The following is a 12,529-nucleotide window of genomic DNA, read 5'->3' as shown; positions in this document are numbered from 1 at the left end:
TACAAAAATATTTTTGTCTCTTGATCTTCCATTTGATTAATGATATATTAATCTCTATTAATATTTTTGTCAAACCCTCAAGTCTCAGTTTCTCACTTCTGATGGACATGACTCCTAGTCTACTCTCAGCCTACCCGAGCGCTAGTCGAACCCTCAAGGTTCAGTCCCTCACTTCTCATGGGCACAACTCTTAATCTACTCCGGGTCAGTCCAAGTGTCGGTCAAATCTCTAGGATGCAGCTCCTCACTTCTTATGGGCACAACCCCCAGTCTATTCCTAATCGGCTCTAATATCAGTTAGACTCCGAAAGCTTAGTTTCACTTCTCATGCGTAAGGCTCCCAATCTATTCTCAGTTGGCCCCAACACCGGTCGAATCTCCAGGATGCAACTCCTCACTTCTCATGGATGTGACCCCTAGTGTATTCCCCGCCGGCTCCAATGCTAATCAGATTCCCAGAGCTCAGTTTCTCACCTCTCATGGACAAGGCACCTAATCTACTCTCGGTCAGCTCGAGCGCCGATCGAATCTCCAGGATGTAGCTCATCACTTCTCATGAGCATAGCCCCCAATCTATTCCTAGTCAGCCTCAAAACCGGTCGGACCCCTAGGCCTTAGTCCCTCACTCATAGACATGACTCCTAGTCTACTCCCGCCTGGCCTCAACGCTAGTCAGACTTTCACCAAAAGATAACAATGTCAGGAAATCGCAATAATCTATTAGAGAATAATGACTACTTATCAAGGAATATTCTACTTATCAAGGAATATTCTGATATTCTAGCACATGCATGTCATGGAACCTTCCTCTACCCAATGGAAGTTCGTCGTACATCCTCTATCACCCGACATACTTTGACACCAGAAATTCTCTAACCATCTCATTATTGCGGATGTTATGAAAATATATATAAAAAGGAATTCTCTCCATTGGTTAGGTACGCGCGCATGCGCACATCTACTACTGTTCACTTTATTCTTGCACCTTTTTCAGCTTTCCTGCTTCTAACTTGAGTATCGGAGTATTTACGCCAAAGACCCTTTCCCTAGTTCTCGCCTTCACACTCCCATGTGATTTCTCTGTGGTGTGTACAAGCCCGTGAGTATCATTTTCGACGGTCTCCCCTTGCTCCACTCAAAGATCTAAAGCCTGCAACGCCCCTTTAGATCCTAGAACTCAGTCCTCTCTCCATCAACGTTCTCGCCCTCGTCATCGGTCTCCTCTTATTTGACTCAACTTTCAAATATGATCATTAAATATCTAATTTATATTGATTAAGTATGATATCATCCATATGATACTATAAAAAAATTTTATTGATCGACCATCGAAAAAATCAAAAAAAAAAAATACTCATAATGAATCGTCCATCAATCTAGTGTTTGAAGGTCATCCGGCTATTAAAAAAAATTCGTCCAATAATTACTAAATGTCTTACAAATTAAAAAAAGCCCTGCCCTGTTATTGTCCGGACCTATATTTCCGTTTTGATTTTACTCATGTAGGTCATTTCGTACATTTTTCCAGCACGGGTTTGTCCACGTGGTTGGTATAAATGAAATGAAACTAAAATGGATAGAGATTTAGAATAGAATAGAATGAAATGAAACGAAATTATAAAAAATACAAATCATTTCTTTGTTTATTGAAATTACTGAATGGTATAGATAGCGTTTATTTATTTATTTTTTAACGTTTTTTTTTTTTTTAAATTTTCTAATTTTTTTTATGTTTTTATATTTTCCTTTACGTTTTTTTTAATGTTTTTCTTGTTTTTTTCTTTACGTTTTCTTCTTTTTTTTTTCAAATTTTCTTTTATCCAGAATATCCATAAAAAAAAAATCATATATTAAGTTTTGTTAAAAAATATATATTTTTACTGCGTGCCCTTCGCAATCCCGACAACAATGTTTCTTTAGGATGTAGATATCAGTGCGATCAACACGTTCGAACCTCTACGATATCTACATGAACACGTTCTTCGTCCGTCTCATGAACTCATGAAATGGAGAAAGAAACAACTAAAGGTTGTGCTAACAATCTCTCTTGTGGAAGTTTCGGTCAAAAGTGGAAGAAGGAAGAAGAACAAAAACCAAGAATAACACACCACCTAAAAGGTCATTTCATATATATAAGGTGACTTTACAAAAAGATTACTTTACCAAATAAGTTACTTCACCAAAAGATTATTTTACCAAAAAGATTACTTCACCTAAATATTACTTTTACAAATGACTTTTGTATTCATCCAATGAATACAAAAATATTTTTGTCTCTTGATCTTTCTTTTGATTAATGATATATTAATCTTAACGTGTTGGATTTAGAATATTGGATTAACCATTAACCTAATAAGTCATTAACTCAATAAACCAATAAGTCTAACTAATTACTCAATAAGTCTAATCCGAATTCATTCGAGTCTAACTCAATATGTATAATTCGAATTAAACTTAACCTCATAACCCCTCTTCAAATCAACATGTTATTTGTACGTGACCCAATAGGCTCTCGTAAAATTAGCAATATATCTAAGACTATTTTAAATACATAAGCAATGAGTGACATCTAGCAATGCATCATTACTACCCAAGTGACGAGAATATCGAGATCTGACCTAACCTTTCCGTGTCTATATCTTGTATGACTCAATCCTTCTGCCCTTGATAATGATATTTAGATTGATCAATGAGGCATAGAACGTGTCATCCTCTTATCAATATTCGTGTTTCTCGATCTCTAAGTAGACACACTCAATCAAATAAACTTAATATCTCATATTGACTCATTTGAGCATGATCATACTTTCTTGTATCCTACTAATCAAGGGGCCCACAGATATCACTTCCGTTATATGAAAGGGATAGATTCCATCTACATCACTTACATCCCTCCGCATAACTTATTGCATACCTAGTGATCTTTATAGTCCACCTTGTTACATGTGACATTTGTCGATATCAAAGTACACAACTCCTTATGTAGGGAAACATAGTGACTTCAGGTCTAAGGACTATTCATACCAATAGTCACATGAGAATATTTGACACTCATATAATGATCCATGAAACATTCTCATGGCGGATCATTCAGTATATATTCTCTAATATATACCTATGTGTCAACCTGATATCTCATATCCATAGCTTGTGAGATTAAGTCATCTGTTGACCTACATGCTAGTCTCAACATATTGTCGGTGCAACATTCTCTAGGTCAAGGTTGACCTGGTTGACTGAGCTTGAATTGGTTCAAGTTCGAGTCTTGATGTTTGGGTTTCGATGTTTGACAATACATGGAGACGACACATGAAGATTACAGGTGCAATTGTTCATATGGGGAGATTGTGAAAGTCCTGGTGAGTGAAGCCAGACAGTCAAGAAAATCCTAGTAAGTGAAGTTTGGTGAAAGTCCTGGTGAGTGAAGCCAGGCAGTTGGGAAATCCTAGTGAGTGAAGCTAGGTGAAAATCCTAGTAAGTGAAGCTAGGTGAAAGTCCTGGTGAGTGAAGCCAGACAGTTGAGAAATCCTAGTGAGTGAAGCTAGGTGAAAGTCCTGGTGAGTGAAGCTAGACAGATGGAAAGTCCTAGTGAGTGAAGCTAGGCATAAGAAAATCCAGGTGGATCAAGTTTGATCAGACACCTTGTATTGGTAAGTCCAAGTGGGTCAAGGTTGACCGGACACTTGGCACGAGGAGAAAGTCCAAGTTGGTCAAAGGGATTGACCGGACACTTGGTGAGAGAGTCCTAATAGGTCAAGGGTGGTCGGATGCTAGACATGATGTACCAACAGGTCATGATTAATCGTATGTTGGTTTAAGGGACGTTTGGACTTGATTTGGCAAGTCTCACATGGGCTGGATCGATCAACCGATCGATTGGCTCATGCCCAATCGATCGGTTGATCGATTGGGTGAGTCTCGCGGAAGGAAATCCTCCCAATCGATCAGTGGATCGATTGGGGGAAATCGTCGTTCGCACAGAACGTCTCCCAATCGATTGGTCGATCGATTAGGTGCTGCGATTTCGCGCGATAAGCCCTGGATCTATCGGCCGATCAATCCAGGTAATTTCCGAGAGCACAGAGGCACTCTAGATCGATCGGTCAATTGATCCAAAGCCTCCCCAATCGATTGGGAGCAATCCAATCGATTGGGATTCGACCGTTTGTGCAGATAAAGCCGTTGGCGAGCGTTTTTCTGAGGAGTTCTTCAATTCTTCTCCACAGGTGATCACAGCAGCTCTCCATTGCGATCTTTTCTTCCTCACCGCCAGTTCTCGAAGGTTCTTGGAGGCTCATCCAAGTCAAGAGGCGAGTTTCAACAAGAAGAAGAAAAAGCTAGGGTTTTCATTATAATCTTGTAAGATTCATTTGTATTTTACTTCTTTCTTTCTCATTGTTGTATTGTGAGGTTGTAAGGCTTCTCCGCCTTCGGTAGTTACCGAGAAGGAGTGTTTTTATAGTGGAGGGTGCGTGAGTGTGTGGATCCTTGGACTAGTCACCTCTTCTTAAGGTGGATACCAAGTAAATCCTAGAGTTAGCGTTGTTTTTTTTGTTTCTTGTATTTCCACTGCACATCATCCCAAGAAGCTAGTAACGACGAGCACGACGATCACGACGAGCTATTCACCCCCCCCCCCTCTAGCTACATTTCGGTCCCAACAAGTGGTATCAGAGCAAGGTTGCTCTTCACCGGAATCATCACCGGAAGGGTCAAAAAACTAGAGGGTGAAGAAGTTAGAGCAATTCTACAAGTCGAAGACTTCATTCAAGAAGCTCAACTTCAAATGGAATTCCAAGATGGACTTGGATTCGATACAAGGGTGCCTCCACCATTCACAATGATGAGCTTCGATCTTTGGAAGTCAAGGATCAAAAATTTTTTGATGGTGGAGATAGAGCAATGGTTTGCTCTAATGGAAGGCTTCGAAGCTCCAACAAGTTCAAAGGGCAAAATTCTCAAGAGGAGCAAGTAGAGCCAAGAACAAATTCAAAGGAGCGAGGCAAATGATAAAGTGACCAAGCTTTTGGTCAATCTATTGCCTAGCCACATTTTGGAGCAAGTTGGAGAATTCAAGGATGCCAAGGAGCTTTGGAGCAAATTGACAACGATTCATGAGATCCCCTCCACTGTACAAGATCAAGAAAAGTCCAAAGAGGGTGACTCATTGGAGTAAGATCAAAAGGAAGAGGATTCCGAAGTTGAGAGATGTTCAACATCCGAAGAAGAGGTCCAAGAAGCTTCATCTTCAAAGGAATACAATGAAAAGGGCAAAGAGGGAGCATACTCTTTGTTTCATGTACAAGAGGAAGATGAAGAAGCCTCCACCTCTAGGATTGAGGGGGAGCGACCTTTGTTGACATCGGATCAAGAAGAAGGAGAAGTTTCTACATCCGGATCAAATGGAGAAGAAGACAATGCATCCTCCAAAAATCAAGAAACATCAAAAGTAGGAGCAAGTGTCATCCCTACATGTGAAGGTATAAGTATTTCAATTAAAAATAAAGATCATATCATATGTTTTGAATGTAGGGGACATGGGCACTACAAAAGCAAGTGCCCTAAATTGGCCAAGGAAAATGGTCAAATGACACCAAAGGGCAAGGAGAAGCCCAAGGAGACCGCTCCCGGAACAAAGAAGAGCAAGGGGCACATTGTGTGCTTTTCTTGCAATCAAAAAGGACATTATAGAAGTCAATGTCCTAAGGGGAAGAAGGCGGTCAAGCTTAAGGGAGGAAGCATGAGTAAAGGAGGAGCCTCCAAGGTAAAACGAAAGGTATCATTTATTAAGCCTATCCCTTTAAATAATGGTAAAAAGCATGCTAATTCCAACTTTTATCATTTTAATGTTATTTACCATAAAAATAGGAAACATGATAGCATTAAAGAAAAACATATGGCTCTTGATGCTAAAACTACCAAACCTAAGGTTAGAAAGATAGAAAATAATTTAGGTAATAACTCTAAGGATTCTAGCCATTTGCCTAAGAAAAAGAAAAATCAAAGTGCAGATGAAAAATCTAAGATTGAGGAGTTATGGAGAGAAAATCAAGTCTTAAGGTCAAGACTTGATAAATTGGGGAGGACTCTTAGAAAAATCACAAATGATACACAAGGGTTCAAGAGTCAAAACCTAGGTTTAGAGAAACAAGGGTCATCCTATGGTCGTAAAGGTTTGGGATACAAACCTAAGGCTAAGAAGGATGCAATTTCGTACCATAAGGTTCCATATAGCGATGGAACTAACCCTAGGCCTAGTGGTGAAGTCAAAAATACAAGAGAAGTTATCCCTAGAAGTATTTTTACAACAACAAACGTGACTAAGACTTCTAAGAAGTCTAAGAAAATCACTAAGAAGGTCACAAGGGAAAAAATCCCTAGAGTTGACCTAGGAAATGTGACTAAGGCTTCTAAGAAGCCTAACAAGGTCACTAGGAAGGTATCTAGAGAAGTTATCCCTAGTGAGTACCTAGAGCATCCAAGGAGCTCCAATAGGTTTTGTGTTCCTATGAGCATTTTCTCTACCCCTTAGATGGGATAGAGAGTGTCAACTCCGATTAGAATGGTAGTTAACCCAACTTTGGTGAAGTTGACACTCGGAGAGTATTTTCAAGATTATTATTAACCTTTGAAAATGAAAAGGATTATGACTTACTCTTGGAAAGAGTAAGATGTGCCATAATGTGAGAAATTTATTTTTAAAATTAAATTGGTACATTAGGGAAAATTATAAGAACTACCAAGTTGGGATTGTGGTATATTCTTAGGGAATTAGAGGCAATTTAAGCTTTAACTTAAATTTGTTACTCTTTAAAAGAGTATTTTGTGCCAAAATTTGAGGAAACTTAAATTTGTTACTCTTTAAAAGAGTATTTTGTGCCAAAATTTGAGGAATATGCTTAATTTAAATTGGCACAATGTAGGAAAAGCAAAGGAAATGTCAAAATTGGGTTTTGGCATTTTCTTAGGAAATATTGGGCAATCTAGGTTTAAACTTTAAGTTAGCTAAGGTTTAAGGATACTTAGATAGTTATTCTAAGTATTTTATTTATGCTAATTTTCGATGCATTGTTTGCCCATCATATGTCATGACATCATATTTACTCTTGCACTCATGCCTTATTATGAAAAACATAAAAATATCATATCATGTCATACATATATCATGTAGTTATAGGAAATTTTCTTTTGAAAATTATTTCTTTTTTATGTATGCCATAACGCATCATGCATTATTTTAATTCCTTGCAAACTAAGGACAAATGACATTCATTAACAAGTAACATCCTTGGTGGATGTTCCTAACCTCAAAATGCCTAGATAAATATGTATGATCCCTAGATAGGGCAAAACCAAAGTTTACACCTCACTAAAAAACTATAATGTGACTTGTATGTATTTTTGTACACATTAGATGCAAGTGAAATGTTAGGATGATGAACAAAACTCACGATGTTGATTTAGTGTTTTTTTTTAGTTTTAAGTTCATCAAAAACATATAGTTATGTGTTTTCCAATCATTGGGAAAGCTAGTGTACAAGCCATGTACATTGAGCCCAAAGAACATGGTTGGATATTAGTTTTGAAAATGATTTTAAAATACTTTTAGAAAAATTTGATGAAAACTATCTTTTGATAGTAATCATCATTAAAAAGTTAGACACAAACTAGAAGAAAACACTAAAGTTTTTACGAGTTTTCAAGTTTGTGTCAATCTTAGAAAATAGAAAGTATTTTCATAGAAAACTATTTTTCCTTGATAATATATACCCTGAGTAGTGTCTACATAAATTTTCATAATTTTTTGAATTTTATAAAATTTTCTAGGGATTTCTGAAGTTGACTGAAATAAAATTTCAGCAACTTCAGACCTTCAATCGATCACCCGATCGATTGAAGGGTCTCAATCGATCGGACGATCGATTGAGAAGGCATTTCTCGCGAGTAGAAGCTCGCTGGATCGATCCACCAATCGATCCACGCAGTCTGAATCGATCAGTGGATCGATTCAGCAGGGTTCAATCGATTGGGACCCAACTCCAATTGATTGAGGTGCTGATTTTGGCTGGGAAAGCTTATGTTCAACATTCTAAACCATTTTTAGTCTATAAAACCATTCCTAACCCCTCAAAACACATTTGTATACATTTAGGGGGAGTTTTCATGATGAAAACAAGGATGGATTGGTCAAGGAAGACTAAGTAGAGGTTTAGGTTGAGGTTTGGTTTCAATATTGAATTTTTGAACCTCAAACTTCTAAATTTGGATTTCCTAAAGGTTTAGGGATTCCAAGTCATTGTTGGTTCAATGACAGAAGTTACGTGCATGTCTTTAGAGGAGTTACTCTTTAAGGACATGAAAATCTATTTTTCATTCACCTTGGGAGGTGGTTAACCTTCCTTAGCGTAAATGCTCAAGGTTGGGCGTTTGCCTACAATGGAGAGTGGATATCTTCATTGTTCACGTGGTATATGATCACGGATGAGCATTTGATAGAAGTAAAGGGTATGAGACCTTCATTTGAATCGTGTATGAATATACCAGGTGGTATATGCTCAAGGTTGAGCGTTAAGAATAATAAAGGATATGGGACCTTCATTTGAATCATGTATGAATATACCAGGTGGTATATACTCAAGGTTGAGCGTTAAGAATAATGAAGGGTATGGGACCTTCGTTATTATGTTGTGAACAACGAGTGAAGTTATGAACAACGTTGGGTAACTTTTCAGGGGGAGAGTTTTTGATGTGTGTCAATAGGGGGAGAATGTAGGGTTTAAGTTAGGCCTTCATTACCTAAGAGGGAGTTTGTCCTCTAGAAAAGGAGGAGAATGAAGGGAACCCTCATTCATATTGGCATGAAGAAGGTTGAGGCTATGAGATTAGCCTAACTTAAAGGAGGTATTGTCAAACATAAAAAAGGGAGATTGTTGGTGCAACATTCTCTAGGTCAAGGTTTACCTGGTTAACTGAGCTTGAATTGGTTCAAGTTCGAGTCTTGATGTTTGAGTTTCGATATTTAACAATACATGGATACGACACATGAAGATTGCAGGTGCAATTGTTCATATGAGGAGATTGTGAAAGTCCTAGTGAGTGAAGCCAGGCAGTCAGGAAAATCCTAATAAGTGAAGCTAGGTGAAAGTCCTGGTGAGTGAAGCCAGGCAGTTGGGAAATCCTAGTGAGTAAAGCTAGGTGAAAATCATAGTAAGTGAAGCTAGGTGAAAGTCCTAGTGAGTGAAGCCAGGCAGTTGAGAAATCCTAGTGAGTGAAGCCAGGCAGTTGAGAAATCCTAGTGAGTGAAGCTAGGTGAAAGTCCTGGTGAGTGAAGTCAGGCAGATAGAAAGTCCTAATGAGTGAAGCTAGGCATAGGAAAATACAGGTGGATCAAGTTTGATCAGACACCTGGTATTGGTAAGTCCAAGTGGGGCAAGGTTGATCAGACACTTGGCACGAGGAGAAAGTACAAGTTGGTCAAAGGGATTGACCGAACACTTGGTGAGAGAGTCCTAGCAGGTCAAGGGTGGCCGGATGCTAGGCATGATGTACCAACAGGTCATGGTTGACCGTATGTTGGCTTAAGGGACGTTTGGACTTGATTTAGCAAATCTCACATGGGATGGATCGATCAACCGATCGATTGGCTCATGCCCAATCGATCGGTTGATCAATTGGGTGAGTCTCGCGGAATGAAATCCTCCCAATCGATCAGTGGATCGATTGGGGGAAATCACCGTTCGCACAGAACGTCTCCCAATCGATCGGTCGATTGATTGGGAGCCTCCAATCGATCGGCTGATCGATTGGGAGCTGCGATTTCGCGCGATAAGCCCTGGATCGATCGGTCGATCGATCCAGGCAATTCCCGAGAGCACAGAGGCACTCTAGATCGATCGACCAATTGATCTAAAGCCTCCCCAATCAATTGGGAGCAATCCAATCGATTGGGATTTGACCGTTGGCGCAGATAAAGCCGTTGGCGAGCGTTTTTCTTCGGACTTCTTCTCCACGGGCGATCACAGCAGCTCTCCACAGCGATCTTTTCTTCCTCACCGCCAGTTCTTGAAGGTTCTTGGAAGCTCATCAAAGGCAAGAGGCGAGTTGCAACAAGAAGAAGAAGAAGTTAGGGTTTTCATTGTAATCTTATAAGATTCATTTGTATTTTGATTTTTTCTTTCTCATTGTTGTATTGTGAGGTTGTAAGGCTTCTCCGCCTTCGGTAGTTACCGAAAAGGAGTGTTTTTATAGTGGAAGATGCGTGAGTGTGTGGATCCTTGGACTAGTCACCTCTTCTTGAGGTGGATACCAAGTAAATCCCTAGAGTTAGCGTTGTTGTTTGTGTTTCTTGCATTTCCGCTGCACATCATCCCAAGAAGCTAGCAATGATGAGCACGACGATCGCGACGAGCTATTCACCCCCCCCTCCCTCTAACTACATTTCGGTCCCAACACGTATTAATATTGTCCTTGTATATTAATGCTTGACTAGGAATAGTTAAGAGTAATGTTCTATGAATATCTACAATATCTCACTATCAATTCAACCAATTGATTTGTTGTAGATTAGAATCTCCTACTCTAGGACATTATTATACTTATTTATTCGACACTGAATTGAAAGAAATATAATAATCAACTTTACCTTTTATTAATAATGAAATATGATACAAAAGAAACAATTTATAATCATCTCATAATTGGTACTAAAGTTAATACTAACATAACCTCCAATTAAACACACCATAAATTTATTGGTCATCTATCATTAATTATTTTTCCCAAATAAATTAGTAAAAATAACTTAATGAATTGAAATAAACAAAAACTAAATAATATCCTCTTTTAAGGTAAAAAAAATATATATTCACTAAATTAATATGTAATTCTGATTAAAGAAAATACTTATAACTTGTAAAGCAATTAATTATTGCATAGAATATTTGGATACGACAAATTGTAAGAAAATTTGAGTTGAATATTTTCTAATAAGCGGTTGTAATTGAAATTTCTTGATTAATAAAGCCCCATTTCAATATTTTCCACTTTAAATTTTCTCGACTCGATTTTTTCTCGTAAAGTCAAAGAAAACGACAAGGCTGCTGCTTTTCATTCCAGTCCAGTGCAGTGGAGTGTCGGCTGCTTGCTGCTGTTTTGACCGCAAATGCAAGATCCGAAAAAATGACAACGCTGATTTTTATTTGACTTTTCATACTGTCGGCAACGGCAAAAGTAGTAATTTGTCATTTGTATTGACTTTGCTTAATAGAAATAGTTTGGCTAAGAAATTAAAGGGCCTTTTTATTTTAAAAAAAACATATTAAAAGATCATTCTATTTTATTTTTAGACCACGCTAAATGAGAAGAATTCAGCTTGTTAGAATGAACACTTTATAATTATTTTTTTTAACCTGATATGCATTAAATGAAACACTTTATACTCATTTTATAAATGGTCAGATTTTGACTATTAAAATTTATTATTTATTTTTTATGTCAAAAACTTTTTATATTAAAGTTGCGATAACAAGACTTTGAAAGGTGATCTCATGTTTTTAAAGCTTAAGATTTAAGATTCATGATTCATGATTCAGATGGATTTAGAGTTTAAGATTTATGCTTTATGGTATAGTATTTAGGATTTAAAAAGTTCAAAAAAATAATAGGTGTGTACATTATGTGTATTATAAGTAGGACAACAAATTATTCCTCAACAATTATTATCATAACTACTATAATATACAATAGAACTATTGTCATACAAAATCAAAAGTGGCCCTTATTTTTTGAATCATTAAAATGATATCCCACCTTGATTTTTCTATTAAAATAGGACTACATCTTACCTGTTAAGTATAATTATTGAATTACCCTCCACTATTATTCTCATTATTATCTCTAGTTTATACTTCTTTTTTAAATTCTGAACTGAAGGTGTATTATAACAATTATGAAATCATAATTATTACAATATAAATATTAGATAAGTTTTGAGAAATCATAATTTAACTCGGGTTGAACTAGGGAACACATAATATATTAAATAGAAGCTCGTTTAAAGATTTAGATTTGTTACTATATGTAATTCGTAATGGCTCAATCTTCGGCTCAAAAAATATCGTTTGAAGTCTTTTCGGAAGCTCCGAAAAATTTTAATCCTCTTTATTAAGATTATTTTCCATCTTATAATACTATAAAATTGTAATTGCTATAACTATTAACTTCAATTATTGTAGTTGTAACTGCTATAGCTTATAGCAGTATGAAATTGTAGTTATTACAATGCACCCGATCGTTCAAGATTTAAATAGGAAATATGGGCGAGATAATAATGGGAACCTTACTAAAAGTATTTGTGCCATTTCATATAGGATTGAGGCGCTCTTTGATTTAAAAAAAAATTAAAATAGAACGCTCATTTGATTATTCAAACAAGTGAGGGCTCTTTTGATTTTTTTTTTTCATCTTTTTTTTTAATACTACATCAAAATTTAAGTCAAAACTTAAATCTATTTGTTAACAAGAGAAAATG

The sequence above is a fragment of the Zingiber officinale genome, chromosome 8A (genome assembly GCF_018446385.1).
Source record: "Zingiber officinale cultivar Zhangliang chromosome 8A, Zo_v1.1, whole genome shotgun sequence".
NCBI lineage: Eukaryota > Viridiplantae > Streptophyta > Magnoliopsida > Zingiberales > Zingiberaceae > Zingiber > Zingiber officinale.
The sequence above is the reverse complement of the archived record's forward strand: the minus strand, read 5'-3'. Positions refer to the sequence as shown.